At 49.8% G+C, this 10,347-nt stretch overlaps 1 long non-coding RNA gene and 1 pseudogene across 1 annotated transcript; both read right to left on the minus strand.

The window, feature by feature from the left end:
* Positions 1-3,472: 3,472 nt before the first annotated feature.
* On the minus strand, positions 3,473-6,087 carry LOC109287357. Its single transcript, XR_002094840.1, has 4 exons — positions 5,790-6,087; positions 5,181-5,332; positions 4,547-4,688; positions 3,473-3,622 (listed from the first exon to the last, which is right to left on the minus strand). It is a non-coding gene; the product is annotated as an uncharacterized LOC109287357 (long non-coding RNA).
* A 2,632-nt stretch (positions 6,088-8,719) lies between these two features.
* LOC109287134 lies at positions 8,720-9,909 on the minus strand (annotated as a pseudogene).
* Between the last annotated feature and the right edge of the window lie 438 nt (positions 9,910-10,347).

The following is a 10,347-nucleotide window of genomic DNA, read 5'->3' on the forward strand; positions in this document are numbered from 1 at the left end:
GGTCAGGGTGGCTAGGGTCTGGAACCAGCTTCTAAGTGAGGTGGTGCAGGCTCCCACCCTGGGGGTTTTTAAGAGGAGGTTGGATGACCACCTTGCTGGGGTCGTTTGACCCCAGTGCTCTTCCTGCCATGGCAGAGGGTCGGACTAGATGATCTGCTCAGGTCCCTTCCGACCCTAGAAACTATGAAACCACAAGTCCTGATTGCTTTTCCCTCTAGACCAATACAGCTAGAATTTGGATACTTGACACATGGAAGATGCCGAATTTTAGCTGATTTTTTAAATTAAATCTTCATAATGGAGCAAATGGCATTTAAACCACAGCTTTCATGTGGGACACCGCTTAGAACTTGGAACCAAAGGGGGGAAGGGCAAGAAATCCTGCATTCTGCAGATTTTGCCATTAATAGATTTTAAGGCTAGAAGGCTTGATTGTGATTAGTTGCTCTGACCTCCTGCCTAGCACAACCCAGAAAAGGTCACCCAGTAGGCACCAATTAGCTGTACTGAGCCCAATAACTTGTGAACCAAGAACACCCAGGAGTTCTGACTGCTGGGCCCTATGCTCTGTCTATAAGGTGAACCTCCAAAATGCCCAATGGAAAATAAAGGTTCTTCAGAGCAAAGGCTGTCTTCTAATGTGTAACTGCATAGCATCCTACCCCAGAGTCTTGTTTCTAAGTGTGGCACAGGGTCAGGAAGCCTGTCTAGAGGCACCAGCTTCAGAGAATATATTCAAGACAGGGAAATCTGTGGCTAGGGTGGAGCTGGATTCAGGATCTCTCAGTCTGCAGTGACAGGACTACTGCACATTTCCTCAGGTCTTATCCTGATGCAGAAGAGAAAGCATTTTTAGATCTGCTTTTCATTTGTAAGACAGAAATCCCATTTCCTGCCCACCTGAGCTTGTGATTGCTCATGCCTGCCCTACCCGTGTTTCAAAACACCTTTCAAAGAGAACACAGATGCCAATGCTTATTCTCTGGGGACACTGGCAGGGGCAGGGGTGAACGGGACCCCAGGGTAGGTTGTGGGATGCTCAGAGCCCAGGAATTAAATCAGGGGGCCATTTTTAACCCAATCTATCCTCCCCCTAATCTCCCCGAACACCTGGACCTAGCTTGTCTGCCTGGCCAAAGCCCCACCTCCCAGTCAACATGTGGTAACACCTATGCCCTCAGCAGCAATGCCCAAATCACTACCCACACAACCCCACCAAAAGGCAAGATACCCAAACCTGACCATAAAGCCCAAACCAAGCAGACACGGCTACAAAGCTTCACCTTCCTCTATGCTGTGTTCAAGAAGGAGAGAAGCAACAACAGCCAGAAGAATGCAGAACACAATTTATTATCAAACACATTCACACATGGACGCTCACTCTTACATGGAGCGGGGCCTCAGGCACCCAAAACAAAGTAATGAAATGATATGGGGCAGGGTACACCCATGGTTTTCCTCCTTTTGCAATGTTCTGTCCCAAGGGCTTTTACAACTGGCCTCTGTGACCCAAGTGGCCACACCTTGGACCTCCTGAGATGTGTCCTTTTCCAGAGTTCACAGAGCGACAAGGAGAGAGGGAGACATTAATGAATAGACACTTCCACCTCAGGTGAACACTGGTTGCACATGCTGGCAGCAACAGAGCAAGGTAATCCCTGGGGAACGGGGCTCAGGCATGATGTGCGGGTGGGCAGTGCACAATGGATGTGGTGTTGCTTCCATCATCTCATCACCAGTGTCTCAAACAGCCACAGACTTGTGGTCTATTTGGGTCCCAAGCTACAGAAACTCTCCCACACAGACATGGCTGTGGCTCCTCCTTTGGGAGCTTCCTGCATTCCCAGCTGAGGGGAGATGCTAGTTCTGCTGGGCATTGAGCAGCTTTGCTGTCCATGGAGGAAGGTTGAGATGCTCAACAGTTTCCACTGACAAAATTCTCTTGCCTTTCTCACCAGAAAGCGAAGTGCAGGGGCTGGATTTCTAACTTACAGCTCAGCAGGTGGGCAACATCTATCCGTTCAGCACTCACTGGGGTAGCATACTCCATAATGATGCCTAAACACACAACAGGGAGAACAGATCAGCTTCCCATGGTCAGGGAACAAGAAGAACTCAGCCCAGAGGCAGGTCTTTAGGTCCCCTGTGCTGTGTTTGCCACCACAGGTAGGTTGTGGTCACCACGTTCACTGTTGGGTCTCATGGTCCGAGTAAAGGCTGGGAGCCAGGAAGAAAAGGGCAGTCTACACATGGGCTGCTGCCAACATCTCTGGTAAATCACAGAAAACTGCCTCTCTCCCTGGGCTGGACTGGGGGTGTAAAGGGTGCTGGGAGCCTCTCTGCACCTTCAGCACAGGGGAAGGCAGAGTGGGGATGCAGCCTTCCCTGACAAGCTGGGGTGGCAGGAACTCCAACAGCAGGTGGACATGCAGGGGGACACAGCCTCCTTCCCAGGAGGAAGAGAAGCCCAAGGAGTTTCAAGATGGGCTCAGTGAGGTAGTGCAGGGATCTCTTTGTCAGGGCTTCTCCCAGAACCAGATCCCTGCACTCAGCAGCCCAGGAGGCCCCTGCTCCTTCCCATCTGCCTTCCTCATGAAGTGGTGCAGAGCAATCACAAGCCATGCTGGGTGACCACATCCCAGACACATCTCCATCGCTGAATCACAGCACAGGGCTTGTCTGCCACGACCCCCAGCTGTACTGTCCGGCTGAATCCCTCTCAACCCCAGCCTTGCAACACTGGGAGCATCATGCTTTTGAAATCCTTTTTGGGGAACCTGAGGCACAGGCTGATTAACAGCCTGATCCTGCTCAGCAACAGCTTTACCATTCCTCTCACAAGGAAACGGGAGCACCAAGCCTTTGGTTTCCAACCTGCCAGATGGTCTGCCAGGGAGGTGGGCTCTGACAGTTCTTGCTCCAGGTGGGCAGCTTGGGAGCTGGGGAGCAGCAGCAAGCCTCGTTCCCTGAATATGCAGTTACTAGGGGCTCCAATTCTCAATCCCAGCAAAACCAAATCCCCCAGCCCCTGTGCTCACTTGTCTCTGCCCAGCTCTGCTTCCAACTCAGAAGAATCAATATGGCAGAGAACAGCCCCAGAACCCTACAGAGCCCCATGACCCCCGCTGCAGCCTCGCCTGAAAGTCCCTCCTTGCCCTTGATACAAGGGCCCATCTGTCATCCTGTTTTCTTCACTTGCTTTTCCTGCTGAAAACTTGCCTCTTCCACAGAACTTAAGATCTTCCAGTTTGGACTGGAATAAGGGGCAGCAAGTGCATCTCTCACCTCTGAAACAGCCGCAAATGAAGTGCGTTGGAATGGGGGTGGGGAGTGCTGCTCATTCACATGGTTGAAGAAGGGACTTCAGCTCACCAAGCCCCCATGGCTATATTCCCATATGTCTGTGAGACACAAAGCACCCACTTCTGCACCAAAATTACACTCGTCACACCCAACTGTCTTCAGAGACTCTCTTGGTCCTTCCTAGGGATGCGTGTGTTTCTGGACTGTTCTTGTCCTGACCAGCAGGCTGCTATGTTCCCAGATCTCAGATACTCTTGAGTTTCCCATCGGGGAGGGGGACCTGAAAATCATAGGCCACCTTCAAGATCTGGCTCAGACTCTGCAACAGAAGGAGACAGTCAAAGGGAGCACTAGAAAGGAGAATCATGGAGTGAGCAAGAGCAGAAAATTAGTGAGTGAGAAAAAATACCTCACTGCCCCATGCTTAGTGCTTTACTGCTTTGGTGCTGGAAGTTTCCATGTCTGCAATGCTGACCACACCACACTGTTCTGTTTCAGCCCCTGTCCAGCACCCTGAATACACCCCATCTGGATTACCACTCTCTGGAGATTTATATTCCTTCCAAAGGATGCCAGGAAGAGAGTGGATCACACAGCCCACAGGTGTCATAGGCTCAAAAGGTGACTGCAGAGCCAGAACCGCCAGCATCTGCCCACACACCCCAGGGACACAGGACAAGGGAGCACAGAGCTGAAGTGGGATTTTCCCCTCAGGTAAACCTGTGCTGCCTCAGGGAGCTGCCCAGGTGGAAACAAAGACAGAGCGCAGCCTGTCTCACCCAGGAGAGACACTCCACAGGCAGTGGGGTGGGAGCCATCCACTTCTATAACTCATAGCAGGGAACCCCAAATCTCTATGTTTTAAACTGCCAGGCCCTGACCATAATCCCTGCACTCCACAAGAGACAATCTCCAATCCTCCCCACCCCGTGGAGCTTTGAGAGGCCAAACCGAGAGGGAGCAGAGTAAAACTCAGCTGGCACCAGCAGTCCAGTAGTTCATTTTTTTTGTCTCCCCTTATCAGACTTTCCAGAAAATGGAAGTGGCATTCCCAATACAGCCATGTGAGTTTAGCCCCCAAGCGTAGGCAAGGCCGATCCATTAAGGAGTCTTGAACTGCACCAGGAAAGCCCCAAGAGAGCTACGGAGGTCCTAGGGCAAGTCATACATGCACACACGTGCCAGAGCACACACCCACACATACAAACAAGGGCCAATGCTGGTTTCACAGGCAAAATCTCACCATGGTGACATGAAGATTGTCAAGCCCTCCCTTGTACTGCTGCGGGAGACAGGAGCCTCTCAAAAACAGTGTCAGGATGCCTCTCATGGTGGAGAAGGAGGCCCATTGCAGGCCCCAGCGCCTTGACCGCATCCTGCTGCAGCTGCAGAAAAGGAAGGCAGGACTGAGTCCCTCTGACAGACTTCCTGGAAGGTTGCTCTGGATCAGGAAGAGGTACAGCTTTTCTCCTCAGGTCAGCAGCATTCTTGATTCATCATTGGACCAGCCCTGTCTGCATGGTTCCTACCTATGGCACCTGGGAGGAGCTGTGGGATATGGCCTTGGGGCTGGCTCATGGATCACATCTCCCTGCTGTGCTGATGTGCCCAGATTCATGTGCAGAGAGTGAACTCCTCCTTGCTGTCATCCCCCTGGGCACCGCAGGAGTCATGCCTGCAAGGAGATGCCCCCTATCCCAGTGCTCACTGGCACCCACTAGCACACATAACTGCACACTGCCTGTGGGCAAAGCAGATTCTCAGGCACATGATATGAGCCCCTGAGACTGAGTCTTCTCTGCCAGGACTGCACAGACAGGCAGACATAGTGACATGTGACAGCTGTGGTACAGAGCTAGAAAGACAGCAACTTTCACCTCCCGGTCCTTGCTGCTCAGCCAGCTGCTGCTCATGAGGTTAAAGAAAGGGAACACGTGGAAACAATAGTCAGCTGCACGACAGCTGGGAAATGGGCTCTTATCCCTGATCTGGAATTTCACGTTGGCACCCCGGGCAAAGCCTCCCACAACTGCAGAGGGGGAGAAAAGACAAGACGTTTGCACAGGAATATTGGGTTGAGGAGGTGATGCTGCAGCAACAGGACATACAGGCCTGGTGGTCATGACAAAGTCCCGGCAGCCCCCGTGATGCTTGGGGTAGATGGAGAATTTGGGACAGGTGGGGCAGACACCAGGGTTACAGCTAGGATTAAATCAGCTCCATTTGCCCCAGAGCCTAGAGGCAGCTCCAGCCTTTTTGATGGTTCTTGGGAAATACTCTGCAAGTCACGAAAGGCCCAATCCTGCTCACTGCTCAGAGCCTCCAGGCAGCTCAGGGAGGGAGGGTTCTACACTTTTTGTTGGATCTGACCCAGGAAGCACAGTGGAAGCCCTGCTTACCAGTGTGGGACACTCCAGTGGGGCCCAGGCTCTGTGTTAGGTCATGGGTGCCCGCTGGGGGCACCTGCAGGAGGGGCTGGCACTCACCTCCACACAGCACCTACTTTATCTGGTTGGTCTCCACCAGCCTCAGCACAAAACACAATTTGCTGAGCGTCAGCACAAGGAAGGGCACAGGCCTCAGTGCTGCAGGAGGAGGATACATCATGCAGTTAGAGACATTCCTGTCCACCTTTATCTCTCACTTTCAGGAACATGCTGGGTGATCAGCACAGAGAGGCTTTGAAGATGTCAGAGAAACCCCAGTGACCTCCCCTATGTAGGGCAAATCTCTGTCTATTGCCCCTCCCATGCCCAGATGCAGGAGAGGAGGAGGGAGTGGAGGGCCCTACCCACCTCAGGGATAGAAAGAGGCCTTTCTCAGAACATCTAACACAGTCTCCAATGCTTGGAGGCATGTCAGTGTTCAGAAGCTAAAGACTTGATCCTGACCTGGTATCAATCACCCAAGCTACAGTCCAGGCCACCCAGTAACACTGGTTTGCACAACTGAAAATATGGCTCTAGAAAAGCTGATTTTTAGTTATTTAACTCATATACAACCCCTGTCAGATTGACTATGATCACTTCTCAATTAGCAGATGAGGATGAAGAGGCAAAGTGAGAGTAAGTGACAAGTCTAGAAGACGTGCTGATGCAGAGAACTGAACCGAGACCTCTCATGTGTCAAACTCTCACTGCAGATGGTTTGCTCTTGCTTTACCTGAGATTCATGGAGGGATAGGGAGCTTTTCCCAATGATACCTGAATGGTTGCATGTACTGCTAAATGAATAGGTGTGATTAAGTTCAGCATGTGCCTGCGTACACTGGAGGACATGCAGGACAAGTAAAATAAAGATGCGATTGGAGGAATTGTACAAGAAGGTGGAGCCATTATATTTTTTATGTGAATACAGCATCTGGCTAAATAGGCTTTTTGCTTCTGTCAAAGCACAGTGAGAGGCTGACACCCTCTCTGCACAGGGCTACTTGCATAAGCACTTTTCTCTGAACTTAGCAACAGCAAGGTCTGTGATCTTAGGTGTGCTATATCTCGATTCCATATCAGGAAAATTCTGCCGAATTCTGCCATGCTATTAAGGCTGGCTGTGAGGCATCTTATAGGGTGCCATGCACAAACAGTCTTCTAAAATAGTGCCTGCTAGTGGTAGGTCAATCATACAGCATGTGCAACTGAGTTTCCCTTGATTATTGCATGCTTCTGGCTTGAACTTCAGAAACGGACATCACCCTTTCACTCCTGCTGCAGGTACTCAGTCCCTCTGAAAACTAGGCCATAATCTTAACTCCTTCTTTAAAGAAATGGGGTCTCTTCCATGTGCAATTTCCTCTTAGCTCATGCTCTGTCCTCAGATTTAAAGAAGGAAGGAAGTCTGGTTTGGTGTCTGGGGCTATGATTCTAGAGAAACTGGATTAACATTCTCAGTTCACTTCACGCAGACCTCTGGGGACAGGTGTTGGTGCTGCCTTGGGACTGGTGTGAAACAATACTCTGGATTACCAACCTCATTCAGAGCCTTGTTGTTGCTGTCTCTACTCATAAAAAACATGAGGTACAGTGATATGGGATGATGAAAGGCTTTGCATGGAGTTAACCAACTCCCACATAATCTGATCTTCCCTTTGGATCTCCCACTTCTCGGAAGGAGGTAAGTATTAAAGGCCTCCATTAGTACCCTGCTGTCCTTCCCTCCTTGTGAATGGGAGGTCAAAGGCAGTGCACAAACTCCCACCAAAGGCAATACATCCTACACATGTGCTACTGGCATTTCTCTCTTATTTAGTAGCTTCATTTGTTCTTTTTTGCTTATTGGAATAGAATGGTAACAAGTTCCTCTGACCTGGATATACAAGTAAAAGTGCAAGGTCTAACCATCAGCCACCTGGCCTATTGCCTGCCCCTCAAACTTATGAAGCTTGGTGAAGCTCTGACTTTGTTCAGAGGGATGGGCAGGCTCCAGACCCACCCAGCATGGGAACTACAGCCACTGTTAGCAAATAGTGTCCAGGAAGGAGAAACAGGAGATGGCGTACTTAGAATATCACTCAGACCAAGGCAGTAGGTTTTCCCAGGTGTGTAGAAGTACCCTCAGTTGAGCTGGCTGGACAAATGCAAACATGCAATTATCCATCAATCCATAGCAGCACTGAGCTGCTCTGCTCAGTAAGTTGAATTTCACCTGCAACACATATATTTGTATACAAACCAAAAGAAAGCAGTTTTTCCTGCCCAAGTGCAGGAGGGCTGGACCCGATAATCTTATAAGGTCCTTTCCAGCTCCTAATTTTTTTCATGGATCCATAGATGTTAACAAACAAACGCAACCTATATTTTTGGCCTTGCTTTTTCTGCTCTGTTCTGTTGTGACACAGGATCGCCATGAGTTTCTCCTGATCCCACAAAAGCAAACATGGCAAAATGTCTGTGAAGGAGGCAAATTTCAACCCTAATTTTTGCCACCAAGGAGGCGGAATAACTTCACAACCCGAGGTGAGCAACTGATGGTGGATCAGCTTGGGTCCCAAACCACATGTAACTGAAACCTGCCACCTTGCCGGCATGGGCTGGTTGTTTCAGACTGCTTTTTCTGATACACCAGTGTTTTTACAGAGAGATAACTAATACATTATCCATATCTCACCATAAATTCCTATGGGATGGCAAGGCACCTGCAGTGTTTGCTGCAAGAGAAACGTGCGAGATCATCACCATGCTCCCCATCCACATTTCAGTTTGCCCTATTTGCCCTGCATTAAAATAGCAGTGCCTTATGGCCACAGGCTTTCTGCAGCAGGATGGGGAATGGGTGTTAGCTACCTGCAGTGAAAGCACACCTTTTTTGCAATTGGAACTGTAGCACCTGATAGGACAGACATTAGGAGAAGCTACCCTGTCTGGGTAGTGATGCACAAGCCAGCTGACAAATGTTTGCCGTTCATTCCTCTGTGATGCCATCAGTTTCTTGGCATATAATACACCTGCTGATAGCTCTGGAATGTAAGGTTTTGGTAGTTCTTTTCCTCCATGGTCCCATGCTTTCCCCACAGCCCAGCTTCAAAAGTCTCCCTTAGCATGGAGACAGTGTTCCTCCTGCTGAGTGCATGGCTGGAACGACTGTCTCGCTGTCACAGTCACTTGAAATGTCCTCATCCTCTGAAAACTGTAAAGTCTGAAGACCAATGTCCTGGGGAGGGAGCTCACTGGAGTCCTCAGAGACTCATACTTTCAAGCAAGCTATGTGCTCAGGGAAGGGAAGCCTCTCCAGGTCAGGGTAAAAGTGGCTCCTTGAGTGAGATGTGGGTCCTCAGAGGAAGGGTTAAAAAATGAAGACCTTACATCAGCACAGTCACGTGAAGGAAGGCCTCTTGTTGGCACCTGTCCACATCCATATTACACTGCTTGTATCCTTCTGTTGGATATCTGGCATCTCCCAAGGAGGAGCTGTCTGAAAGGGAGGTTCTCTCACTGTCTCGGATCCCCAAAGTGCCCTCATTTTCCCTCCAGACAACGAGAGAACTCGCACCTTGTAAGGTTGGGCACCGACCCCCCACCCAGCTGGAAGACTCCTGATTCTGAGCTGGCCTCCAACCCTTTCTGACTCATGCCAGACACTCAGCAATTTGAGTCCCTCTTTGGGAACCGAGGCATTTCAATGTAGGGTGTGAAACTGTAGTTGTCCTCCTCCTCCAACAAGAAAAGGAGAGAAACTGCTGGTGATATGTTGTTGTCCCTGATGAAGCTTGGCTTAGTTTGCTGACTTTGTCATTGGATCCAGTTTCCCAGAACTCCAAGTCATACTGAAGACTTTGAAACTCACTCTTCAGGCAGGAGGCCAGGGGGAAAGCAGCATTGACAGTCAGTGAGTTTTCCTTTACTTTCACTCCTAGGATCGGAGGAGCCAGCTCCACTATAATTGAGTAACCAGGTGTCAGAACAGTGCTAGCTTGTGGGCTGGAATGCAGCTAAAAGCTGCCATCTGAAAAAGGCCACACAGAAATCTCCCCTAGTCAAGGTACCTCACAAGCCTCAGCCTCTTAGATGGATTCTGACAGTGAGAGGTCAGTGCTCTAACTACCTGGTTTTTGGGCTGCAATAGCCATTACCTCATGATGAACATGATAGGCAGCCCTTGGTCCTCCACCATCCATCTGACATGTCTCAATAAGCACTAGAGCTGTGAGAAGCTTCGAGTGCTGATTCGATTCCAAGGAGATTTGGTCAATTCAACAGCTGAATCCAAACTGAATCAGGAGATCAATTCAAAGGTCACAACTGATTTGAAGCTCTCCAAATCAATTAGGAAGAAGATTCGGAGAGCTTCAGAGATTTGGGCACTCCCCGCTTGCTGCCACAGGGAGCTGGACCCAGATGCTGTATTCACATAAAAAATATAATGGCTCCACCATCTTGTACAATTCCTCCAATCACATCTTTATTTTACTTGTCCTGCATGTCCTCCAGTATACACAGGCACATGCTGAACTTAATCACACCTATTCATTTAGCAGTACATGCAACCATTCGAGTATCATTGGGAAAAGCTACCATAGTTAGGATGCATCTGCATAGAGGGCAGAGGGGG

The sequence above is a fragment of the Gavialis gangeticus genome, unplaced genomic scaffold, assembly GCF_001723915.1.
Source record: "Gavialis gangeticus isolate Ggan-Ray unplaced genomic scaffold, GavGan_comp1, whole genome shotgun sequence".
Taxonomy (NCBI): Eukaryota; Metazoa; Chordata; order Crocodylia; family Gavialidae; genus Gavialis; species Gavialis gangeticus.